The sequence below is a fragment of the Acyrthosiphon pisum genome, chromosome X (genome assembly GCF_005508785.2).
Source record: "Acyrthosiphon pisum isolate AL4f chromosome X, pea_aphid_22Mar2018_4r6ur, whole genome shotgun sequence".
NCBI lineage: Eukaryota > Metazoa > Arthropoda > Insecta > Hemiptera > Aphididae > Acyrthosiphon > Acyrthosiphon pisum.
In genome coordinates, this window is record NC_042493.1 from 85477886 (window position 1) to 85498826 (window position 20941).

The following is a 20941-nucleotide window of genomic DNA, read 5'->3' on the forward strand; positions in this document are numbered from 1 at the left end:
CACACAAAGCACGGCCAGTGGGGAGTGAAAAACAATACCTACCTACAACTTACATGCCTTAATAAAATGTTATTCATAAATTGTATTCATGAAAGGAAAACATGAAAGAAATAAAAAAATACAAAAATCAGATTATAATATATATATATATATATTATATATTTTAATTAACATTGCAAGACGCAAGTATAACTGTATAATATTATAGTGATATCGACGGTATGTTACAGTATTTTTTTTTTTTTATTGAAGTCGTAAAACAATAAATGGTTTTTTTTTTAATTTAGATATAATATTATCGCCTCTGATATTTGAATTTAGTGTTCACCGTAAACCTCTGTTGTAAATTAATAAATTATTATTATCATAATCTATAGCCTATACTATACTTAATATAATATTTTTAATTTACATACATCATAATGCATTTAATTTCAAATAAACAGTTAGTTAATAATCGTACAATCTCGATGTAGAGTATAGTGTCGTATAGGTAGTACCTATAATATAAAAAATAATAATATACCTGTTACCTATTTGTATAGAAGATATCTATGTTTCTTATTTCCCTACATGAAAGGTAAACCTCAATGGCAAACTATATAATATACTATGTACTTTAATGGGCGTTGCCCATTAACGAACAATATATGACTGAAAAATGCACAGGAAAAAACCGTATACAGATTTTGATATAACCGCACGGTCCAAATCTGAAGCGCTCTTATCGAATTATCTATTAATTCATTATGATATAGATAATCAGTCCCCGGGTATCCCTATCGGTAATGTTCACAACTATTATGATCCGATGATTGACAGCTAGTCAACGATTAACGGAATCACAATTTAAATTAAGACGAACGGCGTACAACGTTGTCTGCGTGAAACGTTATTGTCAGTGTAGATTGTAGAAGGTATATAATATGTTTCATAAAAGTAAAAATGTAACCATCGGTCGTTTTATTTTATTATAATTTTTTTTTTTGTTAACTTATTATTATACCTATAATTTGAATAAAATAATCTCTATTAATTTATTTGAATGTGCAAATACTTATATATTATACAGTATACAAATGTTATGGAATTTGATGAATTTGTACGGTTTATCGTGCAATTATTGTTGTGTGCGGTATTTGACATGGATTTTCTGCAGTATTGACTCGTGTTTATGTGGTAATGTAAAGCACCGAAATTAATTTGGTAGATAATTATTATTAGGGCTCGGATTTATATGTATTTATTTAACCAAAATATGTATTTATACAACAAAAATATGTACATAAATATGTGCTATAATATGTATAATCAAAAAAAAAAATAATAATAATAATTAATAATAGAATGAAATGTAATAAACTAATAAAAAAAAATATTTATCTAACTATCTAATTATTTTGGTTAGGTTAACTTTTTCAATTCTTTTTACCGCTTCCTCTACTACACTTAAACTTTCTACTAAAGTTAAGTCTCGAGTTTCTAATTTCGTAATGACATCAACCAAAAAATAATAATTAACAGAAATGTTTATTAATTCATTTTTTAAATCATTATTTTCTAAAAGAATTTCTGCTTTTTCAATATACATTGAAGTAGTCGCATCGAGTTCGGCAACAACATTTTTGATTTCTTGGAAGTTTTGGCAATAATAATTAGCGGCATTTAACCAAGTGCCCCATCTAGTTACAATTGGTTGTGGAGGAAGGCTTAGATCTGGGTACATATTTTTAAATATTTCGACACGGCTAGGAGCTTTTAGAAATATCTTTTTGACTGAAGATATTAACTCGTCAACTTTTGTAAATTGTAATCTTATAGTTTCTGCTATTCGGTGAAATGCGTGTGCTAAACACGTTAAGTGGATCATTTTTGGGAAAAAAGCATTTAATGCTTTACCGGCTTTTATCATGTATGGCGCGGCATCAGATACAAATAATAATACATTCTCGTGCATAACTATATCGGGCCATAATATACTCATAGAATTATTAAAAAATCTTGCAACAGTTTGGTGGTTGCATTTGTCTAATTGTTCACAGTTTAACAAAAAAGGCTGGGATTTACTGTCATTTAATTTTCCAATAATAATATTTGCAATAAATCTACCATCTACATCGGTTGTTTCATCGATTGATGCCCATATGGGTCCATCACCAATTGAATTTCTAATAGACACAAGAGTTTCTTTGTAAATTGGTAACTATGTAGATAATAATTTATTATCTACATAGTTATTAAAAAACAGATATTCGGGAACTAACGCCGAAAAATCAATATCTTGGTCCAATTTTTTTAATAGTTGCAATTTAATCACTCTAATTACATATACCTATACTATATAGCATTATAGCTATTAAATACTTAATACCTACGTATAAAATATAACCATGTAGGTATATATTGTGTAAAACCCTAAAATGCCTATTATTTTTTTAATGACATGTGCCGCAATTTTAACCGCACTTATTAAATGCGTGTACTAGGTACTACTAATATTTTCCTTTGAAATACGTATGCGTTCATGACGTGGACTTGTAATATGTAAAGCTATGTAATAAATTATAAAAGATCGAAATCTCCAGGTATAAAAATGGCATTGTTATACTTTATGTTATATATTATTACACACCGTCACAATGTATACAAACACAGTTATTATGCTTTTATTAGGTACTCGTATAATAATATAAAATAATAACCATAAGTGTCTAAGTAGTAAGTACAATATCGTATTATAAATTAGTAAGTACCTCACAATAAATAACCGTGTTAAACGATGTTGGAAAATATAAAGTGAAATTATAGTGCGGGGCGTTATGTGGCGTTAGTTACATTGGTATTTAATGTCTTTGCATATCCATATATTATAATATCTCAGGTTCACGATTCTGAGAAATATCTTCTAGATAATATTATAATAAACAATAATCCTTTAATGCTTTTCATCATGCTATTATTTTTTGTTTACAATTCAATTTGTAACATCTTTCTTAGTATTGTGAGCACGAGTTTTGTAAACGTGATCGTGGATTTAATAGGGGATGCCAGTGTACCACACCTATATAAGCTGGTATTATCTCCGTTTCCCTGGTATCGCGGGTTATAATACAGACAAGTTCACCATAACCCATCGTTTGCGATTGGCCATGTATAGGGATTTTAGAGATTAAATATTTATTTAAATTAATGGAAATGGACAATGTTTTCGTCTTTCCATACTATAGTATTATGATATCGCTTATTACGAGACTTTTTCATTACCAACATTAAAATATGTAGGTACCTCTCAATATTATATAACCATAATATAAATTGTTTTTATCCACTATTTTTTTTGTTTATTACATTCAAACAGGAAGGACTTATGAGTTACGAATGACGCTACGCAGTGTTCTCGAAAATATTATTTTGTATATGAATTCATAGGTTAGGTGATAATATTACCTTTGCCGCAGTTGTCGTTCCTATAGCTGTCTTTAAAATCATTTACCAATACCTAGGCAATAATTCACCACACGGTTTTAACTGCTTGTGAACTCGTTTTTATCACGATATATAGGTATGTGTCCCACGGGGGGGGGGGGGGGTGATGAACAGAAAAAAAAAATGATGACAATATTACTAAATAATTAAAAAGTTGACGTACGGTGAGAGTGACTGGTGACGTTCTCCCTGTTGGCTTCAAGTAATATTTGCCAGCGTACACCGAGAACCGACTGATTTCAAACGCACTCTTCGTGTATACGATACGATCGCAGTGGACGTGGAATACGAATATAATATTATAACACATATATTTATACTTAACAAGTCATTAAAACCGAGTATCGGTCGTTATATAATATTATGTGCGCACACAGATGCAGTGAGATATTTTAACCGCAGTCCGTGGCAGACACTGCACTATAAATATTATATATATATATTATGGTGCCACCATCTTTAAATGTGTTATTTTACTTGTTCTACTATACGTATACTCTTTATAATAATAATAATATGTACGAACGCCTTGTGTGCGCCCGCCGTATAGTGACTGTATATCCACTTCAGTTGCAACCCCGACTGATCTTGTCTTGTTCCAGCTAAATATACATAATATAGCGGCTGTCGAGGTTGTCACACACTCGCATTCATATACGAAATTAATAATATCGATTCCGATAAAACCAAATAATATACCTACCCACCTATACATATTATATATGTAGGGGGTGGTATCATATTATATTATTATATAATATTATAGTGTATAATACACGTGGACACGACGTATATACATAATATGTTGTTCTATCGATACTGAATATTTAATTAAACCGTCTACGACTATATTTTGTACCCGTCTATACCACTATATCGGTATATAGATGATCGCATTATAATATAGCAGCTAGTATATTTAGATGCCGCGCGTGTCATTTGGACGTGTTCTGCACGCAATACTTTATATAGTGATACGTATATTATTATTATTATTATTATTATTATTATACGACATACGTGTTATAATATAATATGAACGCGTCGAATTCGATTATATGGGAAATATTAACGTTAGTGAATTATTATTGGTATATCGGTTTTGTACTCGAATTACGGATGTAGCCGATGGAAACCGGAAACTTGACATATTTTACCCATCACTGGGTTTTCGGTTTAATGTAGCATGCATAATTTGTCGAAATAACAATCGAGTAAAATGCAAATTGTATTTCTGTCATTATATCATTTACAGTTATTAAAATTATTTATCTGCAGCCGCGTTAATCATTACTCATTAGGCACATGTCTTATTATTGACGAAAGTGAAACCGACGTCTTGCAGCACTGCTATATAAATTCCACAATTGGCGTAGCATCAAATAACTGGGCACAGACGTATAAAGGAAGGTGGTTAGGTGGGGCTAAAGGTTGTGAACGGGCGGGTGGCATTATTTTATATGGGGTTATTTGCTTTGTAACAAACGCTATATTATAATCTCTGTTAAAATGTTGTAATCACCTTGTTGATAAACTTTTTTCTTTTATTAATCCCGTTATCATACACCCAAAAACCAAAATCATTGTTTTGAAAAATAATCTGTATTCATGCGGTCAAGAATAAGTGATAAAAGACTTAACAGTTTATTATCATACTAAATAATAATGAGTCAGACCTTACAAGATAATTAAAATATGATGATTGATGGCATTATACATATTAATGTTCCTTAAAAAATCGTGAAAAATTGTATATTTATATTTTATTTTATTTAACAAACTGAATACAATATTATCTTATATACTAATCTATGATATTTATAATAAAGATTAAAAATAAATAAAGAGCAATGGATAAAATGTATTAAATTATAATTTCATGTCACTTAAAAATTAAAGATGGCTAATTGAAAAGGCTAATTTATGTTATTACTTAAAACGTATTCAAATAATTTTAAAAACATAGACAGGAGAACTTACAGTAGAGGACAATATATAAAAGGCTGCTGTGGTACTTAGAAGTATTATAACAAACATGGTGATACATTTTATGGCCTGTATACGTGTAATATATAATTTTTTACTTTTAAGTCCTAACAGAAAGGCTGGTTATGCATAAATATGTTAACCATTAACCGTAATGGTTCCATTAAAATATAAATACAATAAGTCTAACACTATATCTTACAATACTAGAAATAATTGAATTTAAAAAGATTTTTTTCAAATAAAAAAAATGTTAATCTTGGTTCTTTTATTTATATTATGCCATGAGAGAGCTAGAAGTTTATAGTGTAATTGATTTTAAAACATTCATTATTTTTTTGTTTAAAAAAAAAAATGAATTTGCATTCTATTTTTTTTGCCTTGAAAACTTATTTCAAACATTATTTATAATGTATATTCGAAAAAAAGTCTTTTTCATTTTTATTCAAGCAGGTTCTTAGTTTTAATATTGTATTGTACAACTAATTAAATAGTTCCACAACGATTTAATTTTTATATATTTATATATTTTTTTGTAAAATTAGTGCAATTAATTATTACATTTAAGTATTAAATTCACAACGTTTGCCTGCGTTACTCGTTACTCTTACTATAGATACAGAGTGTAGCTGAAAGACTTGACAAATGAAATAACTTTTGTTCTAATCAATATTTTTGAATTTTTTTTTTTATATATAATTTATTTACTCGCGTTACATGTTTACTGCACTGAGAATAAATAATTTAAAATCTAATTAATTTTTTTTTTGAAAATTAAAAATAGTAAATTATTAATCTAGTTTTTAGAAAACTTTTGATATAAAAATTCTAAGTCAAGTGATTTATTTTTAATGATTTTAACGAGTATGTTAGGTTAAGTATTTAAAAATACTGATAAAATATTTTTAAAAGTTTATACTTTTTGAAATTATAATGTTTTTTTCGAACTTTATTATACAAAAATAATGAGATTATAAAAAGTCATAAAAATAAACCACTACTTAGATAAATGTTTTTCCAATCAATATTTTCCTAAAAGCCAGATCTATATTTTGAAAACAGGTATATCACATTTAAAATTGTTTATTTTTAATATTAAAAAATAAAAATAAGTAATGTTATACTATACGTGTAAAGCTAGCTGTAAAATATATAGGAATACAATTTAAGAATATTAATTAGAACAAAAATTATTTCATTTTTCAAGTTTTTCTATTACACCCTGTCGATCTATTGTATTATAATTATTAATTTTTACTGATTTTGTTTTTATTGATTGATTTATTATATTTTTTTCACGTCCAATTGTCCTCACGTCCAAATGGCTACATCCATTTGTCCCTATTCGCTTGCCCTGTATTTTATATAAATTATAATAGGTATGTAAGTGTATAACAAACTCACTACATTATACTTAAAGAATTAAAACAAATCTTTACCTGTATAATATAAATAATATAATTAATAATTATGAATATAACATTAATACGTTCGTATCTAAAAATAAATAAATAAATGTATCAATAATTTGTTTTATAGGAACAATGAACATTTAAAATTAGTAAAACGCCATTGTAAACATCTAACTAACCTAACCTACCCAGGGACGGATCCAGGGGGGGCCTAGGGGCCCAGGCCCCCCCCCAGACATATTTTAGACATATTTTTTTATAATTCTACAGATCCTAAAACTTACTATATTACTATATTTCAAATTACATAATATATGTCTGATAATATAATATATTATTATACGTAATATCTACTATTTATTAAGAATAAAGGATAATAATTTATTATAATTGTATTTGTGTTGTAAAAAAATTGTTGGCCCCCCCCCCCCCCCCCAGAACTTTGCTCTGGATCCGTGCCTGAACCTACCTATACCAAATGTGCAGTATCGTTTTTATAATTTAGCGATATGTTATTACTCTCAATATTATAATAAAATACTATACTGCTCCGAGGTGAGTGTATCTAAACATGTATATTCTTTTGACGATATTATACTAGTATGTTATGGTATCTATATTATATGTACATTGTTCACACACCAAACTCGTTGTATCTATCCAATACATTTTTCTTAATCGTTTTTAATTCTAATAAAATTGTAAGATAATAGATTAGGTAGCTATAAAACCATACGCCGGTACAATTATAGGTATATAGGTATATACTATATAAGAGATGAATTCATGAATTATTATTATTGCGTAATAAAAAAAATATCTTAACAATGAACGAACTATATTTTTCAAACCAAGATAATTATTTTAACTTAAGAGGTTAAAATAAATAAGTGACATTTTTGATTAAGAAGGTTTGGGTCATCGGAGTATAAACTTTAGATATTAAATTGGTCTAGCTTTAAAATCTGAGTACACTAATATGTATATGGATATATCATATTATAATAATATATACAATTTATCAATAAAATATATTATGAATATGTATAGAGTGATTCGTAAATTCTTTAATAATAATATATTTAAAATTTAAAATTCTCTTTTATGGGATTTTCAAATTTACTGGAAGTCAATACTTGATATTTTTATTATCATTTAAGGAGTACCTTAGGATACCTATGGCGGTACGAAATCGTTAAAAAATTGCAATAGAGATGCTTTTTTTAATTTGTTGACATTGATAATATTATTTATGTTATAGTTTTTATTCTTATTTTTTTGATTTTATCAAATAACCAAACAGTTACTAATTTATTTTATCCCCCCCTCCCATTCCAAAACCCTGGCTACACAGCTGCGAATGAGAATCGGCCTTTTTAACTATTAATAATTGTTAAGCAGATAAAATTACTTTATGGTACCTCCTACTTACTTAAATAATAGATATAATATTTATATCGGGTTGCATGAACGATCACTAAACATTTAACAAATTAATACTGAGCTGGTGGTCTATTAAACAGTGGCCTATGTGATTCTTCCCTTAAATATTATTGAACCACTAGATTAATCAATTTTTCATGCAGCCAAGCATTAGTCTAGGACTTAAAAATCAAAAGTTGAATAAATTTACTATTAGAGAATGAATAGGATTGAGCATGTTTGGTGGTGAATCATCCTGTGTATGAATAATGTATAAAAGTTTGAATAATGTTTAATTTACAATTATAAATTTATGCAAATTACAATTATTTATTATAAAGATTTAAATACTACAATCATATATGTTTTGTAATTAAGTAAAAATATTTATTGACTGATTTATTTATACTTTAAAACGAAATAACATTAGTTACACATCCATGTGTGTAAATAACCAATTATTTATATGCAGTTAAATTAAACTATGGCTTGTTTACGGATATATTTCAAGAGTAATTAAAATTAAAAATAATAATATCATAATTTTGGAAGAAGTCACTAATAATATAGGTAGTAAGTACAAACACTAAATAACTATTAGTATATACACTATACTTAGTAGGAATTACTTACACAATCAAAGATGGGCAAATTAATGAAAATAATTAACTCAAGTTAAGTTAAGAGGACACAAGGTCGATAAGTTAAAAGTTAACAGTTAACAAATTATAAATTTAACTCGATAAGTTAAAAGTTAATATAGAAAAAAATATTAACTTAACTCAGTTTAAAAAAAGTTAATCTATTAATTTTTTTAATCACATAAAGAGTGAATGTGTCTTTTTAGTTTCTAATTTATAAATTACAAAAAACAATTTTATTGAACTTTAATCATAATGTACACTGTATACCTTTTAACTTTTACTTTTCTATTATTTACTAATTTAAATTATACTCATCTCAAATTAATAATTTAACAAATATATTTTTTTATATCATATAGCAATTGAATAATATAAGTTATATAACATTAAAACATAACAATTGTCAATTTATAATTTAAAATGATTAATTTTTTAAAAACATTTATAATTGCAACTCGCATAATATATAATTTACAACTTAATAAAATATATGAATACACACAAAATTATGTTATCAAGAAAAAGAACAAAAATATTTATGCTTTTGTATAGGATCATTTTTATTTTATACTGACATAGTAATATTTACGTATAAATGAAAAATTTCAAAATGGTTTTAACTTGATGGATTTTTTTAAAATCAACTGAGAAAAACTAAGTTATTTCAACTGTAAATTAAACTAGTTGAGTTTATAAGTTTATTAGAAAATAAACTAACTAGTTAATACCCACCTTTATACACAATATAATATTATTATCTATTAAAAAACATGAAAAATAAATTGTAACATTATTGAAATTTTTGAAATTTTAACTGAATATGTAAGTCTGTACAACGAACTAGTATTTTATAAGAGCACCATGAAGTGAGCACTATTCAATAAAAGACTCGTGAAAAAAGGAATGGTTGCACTAAACACAATAGTGTGAGTACGTGACACATATGGTGCCTGGTACTATCCGTTTTATCCTGCAGAACCGTAAAGAAACACATTCACAGTTTCACACGTATATTGTAAGTCTAGAAGTCTGAAACCTATCTATATATTTCGTTGACACAATAAATCCATAAAAAAAAACCCCTAAATGCATTTACACATAACAGCACTAATGGTCGACATACCTAAATCCTACATAATATATTTCTATTGAAACATATTCAAAAAGGGCAAATTCGTTCAAGGTTACATTTTATTTGTACCGCAATATATTAAATCTCCGTCTTTCCATGGGATACAAAACGCCACGTGTCTCAATAAATTACTTTATTTGTTGTAAACTATTTTAAACAAAAACGATTTTCGGGGCATTTCTGGACTCCATCGGAGTACAACTATTTGAATTCAGTCGATAAACAATCATTTCCTCTGTATACGACGAAAAAAATGTTAAACACACGACTTTAGTTATATTACATAATATTATTATTGTATTGAAAGTAATTTTATTTATTCTTCTTATCTTCGTTATTTATTTATCTAAAATAATCATTTAAATGGTTGAACATATATTTATTAAGTAGTGTTTAGATCTGTTTACAACATTAAGAGACCGCGATACAGCACAGATTTGTGGTTTTCGTTCATCCTACACGGGTAGGCGTAACATATCAAACGTTATGTTCCGTGTAATCAAACCCGTTGATTTTAGACCGATATTGAAATTAAAATAAATATTTTTATATTTCTATAAAACATTTTTTATTTAATCTGTGGATCTGTCATTGGCGGTTTTTAAAATATATAGCTTGTTATAATTTCCTACATGCCTACATAAAGTATATTGAAAACAATAATATTTTGTCTTAAGATAAAAACTATTCAAATTCGGCTATTACAGTACTTCGCTAAAATAAAAACGTCTACAATATTCTAAACATAGGATTAAAAAATGTTTTAAGCTTTTAATGAATACCAGTATTATTGTTTATTTATAATTACACGCTTAAAAGAGTGACAATGGTATTTTTTAAATTTTCAATTTAAAATAAAAAATGTAGAAATAAAATCCATCAATTTACTGATGACATCTCAGCATTATTTGAACCTACCAAAAGTTAAAGTCGGAAGAAATTGGATTAAATATTTATCAGTTCAACGCAGTCCACACTCCACAGTGAATATAAACTCGAGATTAGCTTCTTTACCAAAACAGTTCGTGCTCAATGCCAATAAACACGCTTCACAAAGAAATCCATTATTTTTATTTTAAAGAAAAAAAACCGGTATATAATTTAAGTTTATTTTCTTTTTAATTTTTATAAGTGTATAGTTAATAAGGTTAGGTTATTCCAAAACACTGATATTATTCTGACATTTTTAATTTGCCTTTTTAAGATAAAATATGTTTATTATTTTTAATATTTTTAATATTCAAATATTTTTCATTACGTAAAAACCCTCTAGCTCTGCCGCCAGTCCTATACTCCTATAGATACAAACTGCATGTTTACGAGGGGTATAAAAACTCACTTAAACTTATGAATACATTTGTAATAATGGTTGTTATCAGTTGGCTGTATCTGCATACTCAGCAGGAACTCAGTCTCTATTAGCATTATTAAATTATGAGAAAGTTGAAATTTTTCTAGTATAATTTTTATAATGGGACCTATAAAAAAAATATATATGTTTACATCAATTTAATAACTTTTCTTCGTAATAAAATAACTGCCTGTTATAATTGAAATTCATATTTTTGTAAATAAAAAAATAAAAATGGTAACTTTTATTCTAATTTTTATTGATGCCATGAAACCAATGTGGCGTAATTAATGTAATAGTGTAGTGGACCAGAAGAGAATTAGTGACGGAGCTTATTTTTTTTCTATTGAGTAATATTTTATGATGGCAAATCAATTAATATATAAGGTGTAAAAAATGAATGATTAAATAATAATATAAAAATGTAGATGAATTATATAAGGAAGGAAATATTTTTACAAAAACGCCTAAAAAATGATTAGATTACTTATAAGTTATATTATAATATTTTACTTTATTGGTGTGTATGTATAAATACTAGGAATTAGTACTATAATTCAAAAAATGATTGTATTTTATAATCAATAGACAATAATCATTATTTTTTTTAAAAAGTGTTGATCTAAAATTGACACGTAGTTCTACATATTAATTGGGTGGCTAACTATAAATTGAACGCACATAATTAGCCATAACTAGTTTCCGCCAAAAGTATAGCTTTATTTTTTCCTCAAAAACATACGATTCACTTTTCAGCGATATCTTATAACTGTTAACATCATAATAGCTAATGTACATATTTTACTTGTTATTTCCTATATTTTTTTTTATCATTATACGACTCTTGGATTAAAAATTAACATATTTACGAAAAAATATTTAATCGACGAATTTCGTTAAAGTTTGAACTTAAATAGGTACGCTTTTTCACTTATTAAAAATAATTTTATCATACATTTAATTATTTAAATCAAAAATGTGTCTGTATAATAGTTTTATATTTTTTTTATCTATTCGTTTATCGAATCTAATAGCTACAACATTCAATATTATTCAAATGCTATCTTATAAGCTTATGCATATGGAAAAAAGGTATACCTTTGACGGAAACAGGCAAGTCCCAAAAATACACGATATTTGTTTTAACTAAGTGCTATAAGAAAAACTTATATAAGGAACGTCGTATTACATTTTTGTGTATTTTGATTTTTATAATAACAATTTTACCGTATATAAATTGAAAAATACCAAATATTCCTATAAAATATGAATAATACAAATAAATCCAAAATATTTTAAAAACTATATACCTAATTATATCTAGAAACATAAATTTTTGGTGAAATTAAATATTTTTATCAAACATTTTTTCATCGTCAATAATTTTAAAAAAAATTATTGAATTCGAAATGTTCTTATTCCTATAAATAGCTCAAAAAGAGTTGAAATATTTTTTTAAAGTATATGCTGTATAGAAAACATAAACATTTGGTGAAAATTTCATGTATCTACTGTTATTTTTGCGTAAAAATCTCCGTTTTCCCATAATTTATTTTTAGTATTTCCCGAGGTTTTTGAAAACTACCGGTAATTTTTTACTTTTGGCCCTCCAGTTGCTCCAGAGTACCAACTAGATTTACTTTCCTGCCAGAAGAGATGCTGAAGTAGAAAATCAAAGCATTTTTACTGCGCTTACGATAATGTGATGACTGATGATACACACACACATAAAACACAAAACCACTCATTATTGTAATGAAATCAATTCATTCATCGCTCCGCTCAAAATCTAATATTTTATAATACTTAGAAGAAGTCAATAGATTACGGGTTGTACAGTCGCGCTTCACGATGGCGATTCAACAATATAATGGTTGTAGATAATCTTGTCTATTATTCGAATTCTGTGTATTCAAAATGTCTTCGTCGTTGCCTTATATATAAATAAAAATTAATATACAATATTTTTTGAAAATTATAAAAATACTGACGGTACCGAGAACTTTGACAGTGTCAAATTTGCTGAGTAAATATTAAAAAATCATGTTTGGGGAGAGGGAGTACGGCCCTGTTTAGATAACGAAGGTATATTATTGTATATTAAAATATTTTATTACATTATACTAACTGCGATAATTTATACCTATCAAAATTCATAAATGGTTTTCAATGGAATGGGTGCACCATGGTTTCAAAATATTCAAAAAATTTTTAGTTTTAATGTTGGAGACCAAACATGGTACCTAATTGCAATAATTGTACTACAAGTTTTTCATTCATTATGTTGGGTGTCAGTTAAAATCGTGAATAAAAATGTGATAGACAAAATCACGATTAAAATAACAAATTATATTCGATATATCATTGATTATAAATACTACTTACTAGTACGCCTATTTATAATCAATGGATATATATTATATTTTATATAAATTTACAATATATAGGTAATGCTGTAATAGTGTATATAAAAAAAATGTCCATCACAATATTATAAAATTAAATTAAAATTTGATAAAAGAAATTATAGGCAATACCTACCATCATAGTCTCTATTTTCGTAGTATTAATTGACTCATTTTTCAACTATATCCCTTTTTCGTTTTCTGGACAGTTCGATCGATGTATACTACCTTCAAGTACAAGGTTACTAGGTGATAGTGATGGTAGATACTGTATATATGTAAACTTCATATACTGTATATGAATACTATTTTAAACATTTAATAAACCTTTCACCTTTGTAATTTGTATATACGTTGCTATATCGTTAATATTGTTAGATTATGAACGCAGATCATAATTTCCTAGGACCTATAAAATATAGGTACCTAGCTAAGAAAGCTTTATATTTGTATCAGTAATAACTCGATTCTCAAGACTAGTTCGTATAATGATATAGCTAACCAACTACTATTTTTTTTAGGATTAGATATAAATATCAACAGCCACTTGTTTTGGGCAGAGTTTGAAATTTAGATAGGGAGGGGATGAAGCCCTATATAGTAATACAGTAGTCACTCGATAATTCGAAATGTCTGTCGATGGGACACACTCTACAACTCGAATTTTTATCCACGAACCTCTATAATACGAATGTCCCTAAACACGATTATATTATGTAAGTTCATATGTATGTACTTATAAAGATTATGTACAATCTATTTGACGTACTCGTAATGAAACTAATAACGACGGTGGATAAATAGTATCGTAGTTTATAAATTTTATCGTACCTTATACCCACCTAATCTAAACTTTAATAGTATTATTATGTCAATTAATAATTATAAAACATAATATGTATGTAAAATAATTAATAAACGTTAAAATAAATGTAATACATATATACATACAATTGAATAAGCCTAAAAAAAATAGGAAATGTTTAGGCTTAGGTACTTAGCCCTGAGACCATGTGCGACAGCATATCAAGTAGGCAATGTACAAAAATTTGATTTGATACATGCTTGCACCTGATCTTCCCGATTAACAATTGGCAACCAATAAAATAATAAATTCTAATTTCTACTAATTATTTCTCCTATAACCAATTTCAACCATTTATAAACAAATATGTCCACCATAGTTCTCAAAATCCTTGTTTGAGCACCTCCCCGGTGGGGTTAGGAGGGTAAAAAATACTTTATGACCAAATCCCATACGCTACATACCTACCAATTATAAAAAAAAAATTTCATTAAAATTGGTAGAGCCGTTTCGGAGGAGTGCCACCACAAATATCGTGACATAAGATTTTTATATATTAAATTATTTTACTAATAGTATTGCTATAAACTATAAATATGTAATAGGTAGCATACAACTAATCTTAATGTTTTGAAAATTTAATTTTGTTTAAAATAAAATATAATAATTTACGTAATAGTTTCAAATCCCCACGAATATTTTTTTTAATTTCAACTAAATAACTATAATATTGTAATTCTTAAATATCAATTTTCTATCAAATTTTGACTTCAAATGTCTATGAAAAAAAATTGAATTCATATATTTTTTAGATTTTTTGGTTCCAGTATGAACTACTTATATTAAATTTTTAATCATAAGCTACAAAATTAGGCTACATTTATTATTTAATCAAAAATTATTATAACTTAGGTATCAGGAATAATAATATTTTAATAAATATAATAAGAATAACTAACTAATAATAAAATAAGTAAAATCTTCTATTTTTTTTAATACAACAGTTATAATTATTCATAATATTCTGTAAATCTGACATATGGTATTATTTAAAGAACTCACAAGTAATGGATGAGATTTTTTCTCTTTTATTACATATCTTTTTGAACTGAAAAATGTCTTTAATTTCCAAATTACAACTAACATTATTCATAGTTATTTTCTATTAATTTGGATGGGTTGCGTTCATATTCCGTCTTCAGCTGTTTGACTTTTAGAATTTTTCCACAATATTTGTTGTTTAATTTTTACATTAGAATTGTGTATGTTTACCAAGATTACTTACAAATTACAATTGAAGTTTTATGAGGGTTAGTGACTATGTTTGCGTAAATACACATGCACGACGAGTAACGACGAACAGAGCGGGCCAAAAATATATTGGCTATATTTAAAATAATGAAATTTCCAGTACAAGAAAAATATTAGATATATTAGATATTGCATTGATATAAATACGCACATATTTTATTTTTAGTGGTTTATAAAAATATTTTATAAGGACTAAATAATATAACAAATGTTTACATGCCGACAGACGTGAAATTAAATTTTCAAATTATTTACTTCACAAACCTTTTTTTATTAAAAAAATATTTTTAACATTAATGTTCAATTAGTAGAAAAAGATACGTGTAGATGCTAACAAATTAGCATGACTGAATAATAATATACTATTTAATATACGTACCTACTTTATATTATTATGCATACCAAAAAAGTAAAAGGTTACGTAACAAAATAATTACTAAATTGAAAAAAGAATTATTAAAACATGATAATAAGTTTACTATAGTAAACTTTTTATATTTAATAATTTTGAATTTTATTGTTTTGGCGAATTATCAACAACAAATTTATAACTAAAAATTAACTCACCAAATGCGCTTTATGTTGAACAAATATATTACAATTAATTGTTTCGTTATACATATATAGATATTTGACAGTTTATCTCACAAATGTGTAGAATTTTTTTTTTAAAGTGCAAATAAAAATGCCGTATAAGATATTATAGGTATTATAGTCTAATTTAAAAATCCATCCACTGAGTAGAAATAGGTAATAATATATGTACCTACCTATATTTTTTTGTGATTATCCGCGAAGAATAATAAATTTCACATAAATGCATAGCTGGTGTATCATAGCCGCCACCTAGGCATGTAATGGTATACGATGAATTCTTAAGTGATAAAAAAATTCAAGTGATATTTTAAATTTAAAAGGAAAACGTATAAATATTACCTAGGTACTATTATATACGATGTTTTATTGTTACTATATAGCACTTACAACTAAATCTCTATAGTTATGAGTTATTATCAAAAGTACCATAGTTGCGTTACATTATACATGATATATATTCGGATTATATATATAATATATTTAAAATATACGACTACACCATTCTTAACATTATAAGGACGTCTTCTCGCAAAAGCCCTCTGCAATAGGTTTTTTATCGAACGCTTTTCGCTTCAAGTGGCCCGTCTTGTGCACGCAGCTTTTTACGACGTGTATAACTCCAATATTCAGAGCTTGCGCTAAGAAAATTTTAGAACTGCCCAACATTTTAATATTTTTGTACATGTAGATTACATAAATTTGTCGCTCGCTAAATTCGTTTAACAACCACTGTTTACCAAACTATATATTATTGACTACCTACACAAGAAAACACTTTATACATTACTTTATTTATTACAATTTATTAATAATAACAACAGATTAAAATTTTTTTTTTTATCTTCAGTGTCTTCGTTACTATCGTCACTATCGATAATTTTGTTTTTACCAGATACTTCAAAGAAAACTCCACCAAAATAACATTGTTCCTTTCCTTTTCTTCTTTTAAGGACTCGATGTTTCTTTTTAGACATCCAATGGTAAACTGTGTCCCTAGCATCCCAACCGTATAAAGGTGTCATATTATAATTTATATATATAAGCTCAAATTGTCTGTCTCAATATTCATAGTTGAGCGTAATGGTGATTTTAATAAATTGCTGGCACATATCAAACGTTCAACATCAGTACTATGATGTTTAGCAGCTGCCACTCTCGCCAACATTGTACAAACATTTTGAAAATGTTTTAAGCCACATAATGTTTTTACTAGTTTAATAAGGTTCATTTTTCGTAATTTAGATATATTTTCCATTGATATCAATTCATCGTACTCCAATGACAACTCTTTTAAATGTAGGTACGTCTGCACCAATTAAATTATGAATAGGTATCTCTGATGCATGCTACAGAAGATAGTACAACAAATATTAAATAAAATACATAATTAAATTAAACAATAGTACAGAAAATTCACGATTTTTGGTACTGACCAAATTTGTTTTTAGAATTGCTCATTTTAATTTAGAACTAACCATATTGGTTAGAACTACCCACTAGCGCAAGCTCTGCCAATATTATTATGAAATTTGCAGTATATCCGCTGTGCGTCCGCAATCAAATTGACGTATTATGCTATAGTATAAAGTATATAATATACTATGCGTTTATGCAATGGACAAACAGATATATTTTTCAAGTAAATTTATATAGTGGTTAGAAAATCGCAATGTGGTACATTTCACCAATATAATATATTCGCTACGTTCAGCTCAGTGATCGCTGATGATTCGCGAATTTTAACCAAGGCTGGGCAAGTTAATGATTTTTTTTAACTCAGTTAAGTTATCAGAATATGCACCAATAACAAAAAGTTAAAGTTAAAAGTTAATTTAATTATAGGTTAACTCAGTTAAGTTAAAAGTTAATAGGTACATACCTTTTGTTAAATTTTCATTAAGTTAAAAAAAAATTTTTTTTTATACCTACAACCCAAAACTAAATTATAGACTATAGTGTTTATACTTTATGCAGTATTTCTAAATACGTTAGATTGGAAAAGTATAAAATTTTTAACTTTAAGCAATTCACGGAAAATATTTTTTGACATGAAAACGAAATAGTCTGAAATAGTGAAATGTAATAAAATTAAAAACAAAATACATTAACTTAACTTACCTAACTTACTTCTTAAAATTCACGTTAATTTAAAAAGAAATTCAGTAAGTTAATAGTTAAGTAAATGCAAATTCAAAATAGTAAGTTAAAAAGTTAAGATTAAATTACATTTTTAACTTATAACTTAAGCTTTTAACTCATTAATATCCAGCCTTGATTTTAAGTGCAGTGTGTATGTTAATATTCGTCTATTCGATTACGACTCCTATATACGATTCTCTATTTGAGTTATACTTGGAACACATTATTTATTTTTAAATGAATTATGAAAAGCCCAACTTCCTTTTAAATATTTGGATAAATATTATTATAATATTATACTGTCTGCACTGCTGTTGCAGGTTTCAAAATAGAGAACACGAGTGCGTACTGCAGCGTCAGTTGTTTCTCTTATACTTATCAAAACACATATCGTTGGGTTTTGACGCAGGCAAATGCGTCCAATTCAAAATATATTATATCGTCGTATCAGGGCGTACACAATCCTAATATTATTATGTAATTCATCCGGAAGTATACTGTATACAGTTCTATATCTAGCAGATTATTTGTATGTATTATGTTTACATCACGAACGACTGAATGCTGATGATATGCTCATGTTGACAGACAATTACAATAATTATTATACGTCTCGAATGTTTGTCGTTTGAAAAATCAACTATGCAAATAATTCGGTTCGAAAAATTTATATAATATCATCGAGAAGGAATAAAGCTCATTTTTATTAGACTGAATAGACAGAAAGTTGACCGAATATAAGACGTCATATTTTCGCTTGCATAAATCGATCGTTCTCGCTGTTATAGGTATTTTGTAATAATGACAATTTACGACAATGGCACACTGTGCAGTGGTATTAACAGCTATTAAGACAATACATTTTCTATCTCCCGTTTGAGCTGAATTCCACTATATTATGCATGTGCAAAAATGTATCATACCATATTATTATTATAATAAAAACCGAATCTCGAATGTTATGAAATATATTTAGCCTCGGCAGAATTGAATTATTGTATTAGGTATAGGTAGGCTATATTTACGTGTATTTTGGAGCAATTTGTTCGACGGAAATCCGACGATGCCCCAGATCTGCATTGTTGATAACACTGTTAAGTAGTTGCACTAATCCATATTTTTCGGCTGTGCGACAGAAGAGACCACACGGGAAGGTATTATTTTTAGTAATTATTTTAAACAGATTTCGGGGAGTTCTGTCCGACGTGCATTTGACACCATGTCGACATATAAGCTGACCCTGCAAGCTCCGTAACACCTGCAGATTTTCGCTTATGCCACGTTATCACCAATGCAAAACGGACACACCGCGAACAACGATCGAGTGAAACGAATCGTGTCAGTTTACCGGTGAAGAATATAAAATATATGTCAAGTTTTTTTTATTAGGTAATTTTTTATTTTACGCGCAATGATCTACACGCACAGTCTTTTTCACAACTCATTGATGTGTACACCACAAATATAGTAGGAAGGTACCCATATAATAATAATGCGTCGTGCCGTGAACAACGGAGCTGACGATGTTGAATTTAGCGTTGGAACAAAAGCAGAAATTACACTCGACTATACTTTATTATATATTCGTATGTGCAGAACAAGAGCGTGGAAAATATATTATACAAACATGATATTGTGTATTACATAACATAATATATGATGCGCACAACACCCATGAACGTTATGACGCGTGGAAAGTACGTGGAAAAAATACGCATTGTACATAATATAGGTACGATATTATTGACTATAATATGAGCATTGAGCCGGTATGTGTGTTTTATAACTATAACAATATTGTATCAGAAATCTGTGACATCGCGATTATATAAAATGGTAGTAAAATGGCAAAATATTTTTAATATTTTAAATTGGAATAAATACTAACGGAACACGACATTTTCTGTCTGCAGTTGGACTTACAAATAATATAAATTTAACAACTGGCAAATTGTATATATGCTATAATATCTCTGGGGACTCGGAGAAATACAAATCCCACAACCAAGGGTTTTAAGCGTTTTAAGAGTTTTAAGTGCTTGTCAGTTGTCACGTGCAGATAAACGACGTACAAAGTTTCTAATTATAATTTTTTCAACTGAATAAATGGTTTTAAACGTTACACTTAAAAGTGAAAACTCATTTTATTTAACGGTAATGTTATATTATAATGTCTTTTATTACAGTGTAAGGTCTCCGTGTTTCTAAAAATGTCAATCTCTCCCGCCTCCCCTTACTTGATTGATGTGCC

General features: G+C 27.3%; 1 pseudogene; it reads right to left on the minus strand.

Moving 5' to 3' along the window:
• Positions 1-17184: 17184 nt before the first annotated feature.
• On the minus strand, positions 17185-18079 carry LOC100575731 (annotated as a pseudogene).
• Positions 18080-20941: the final 2862 nt, after the last annotated feature.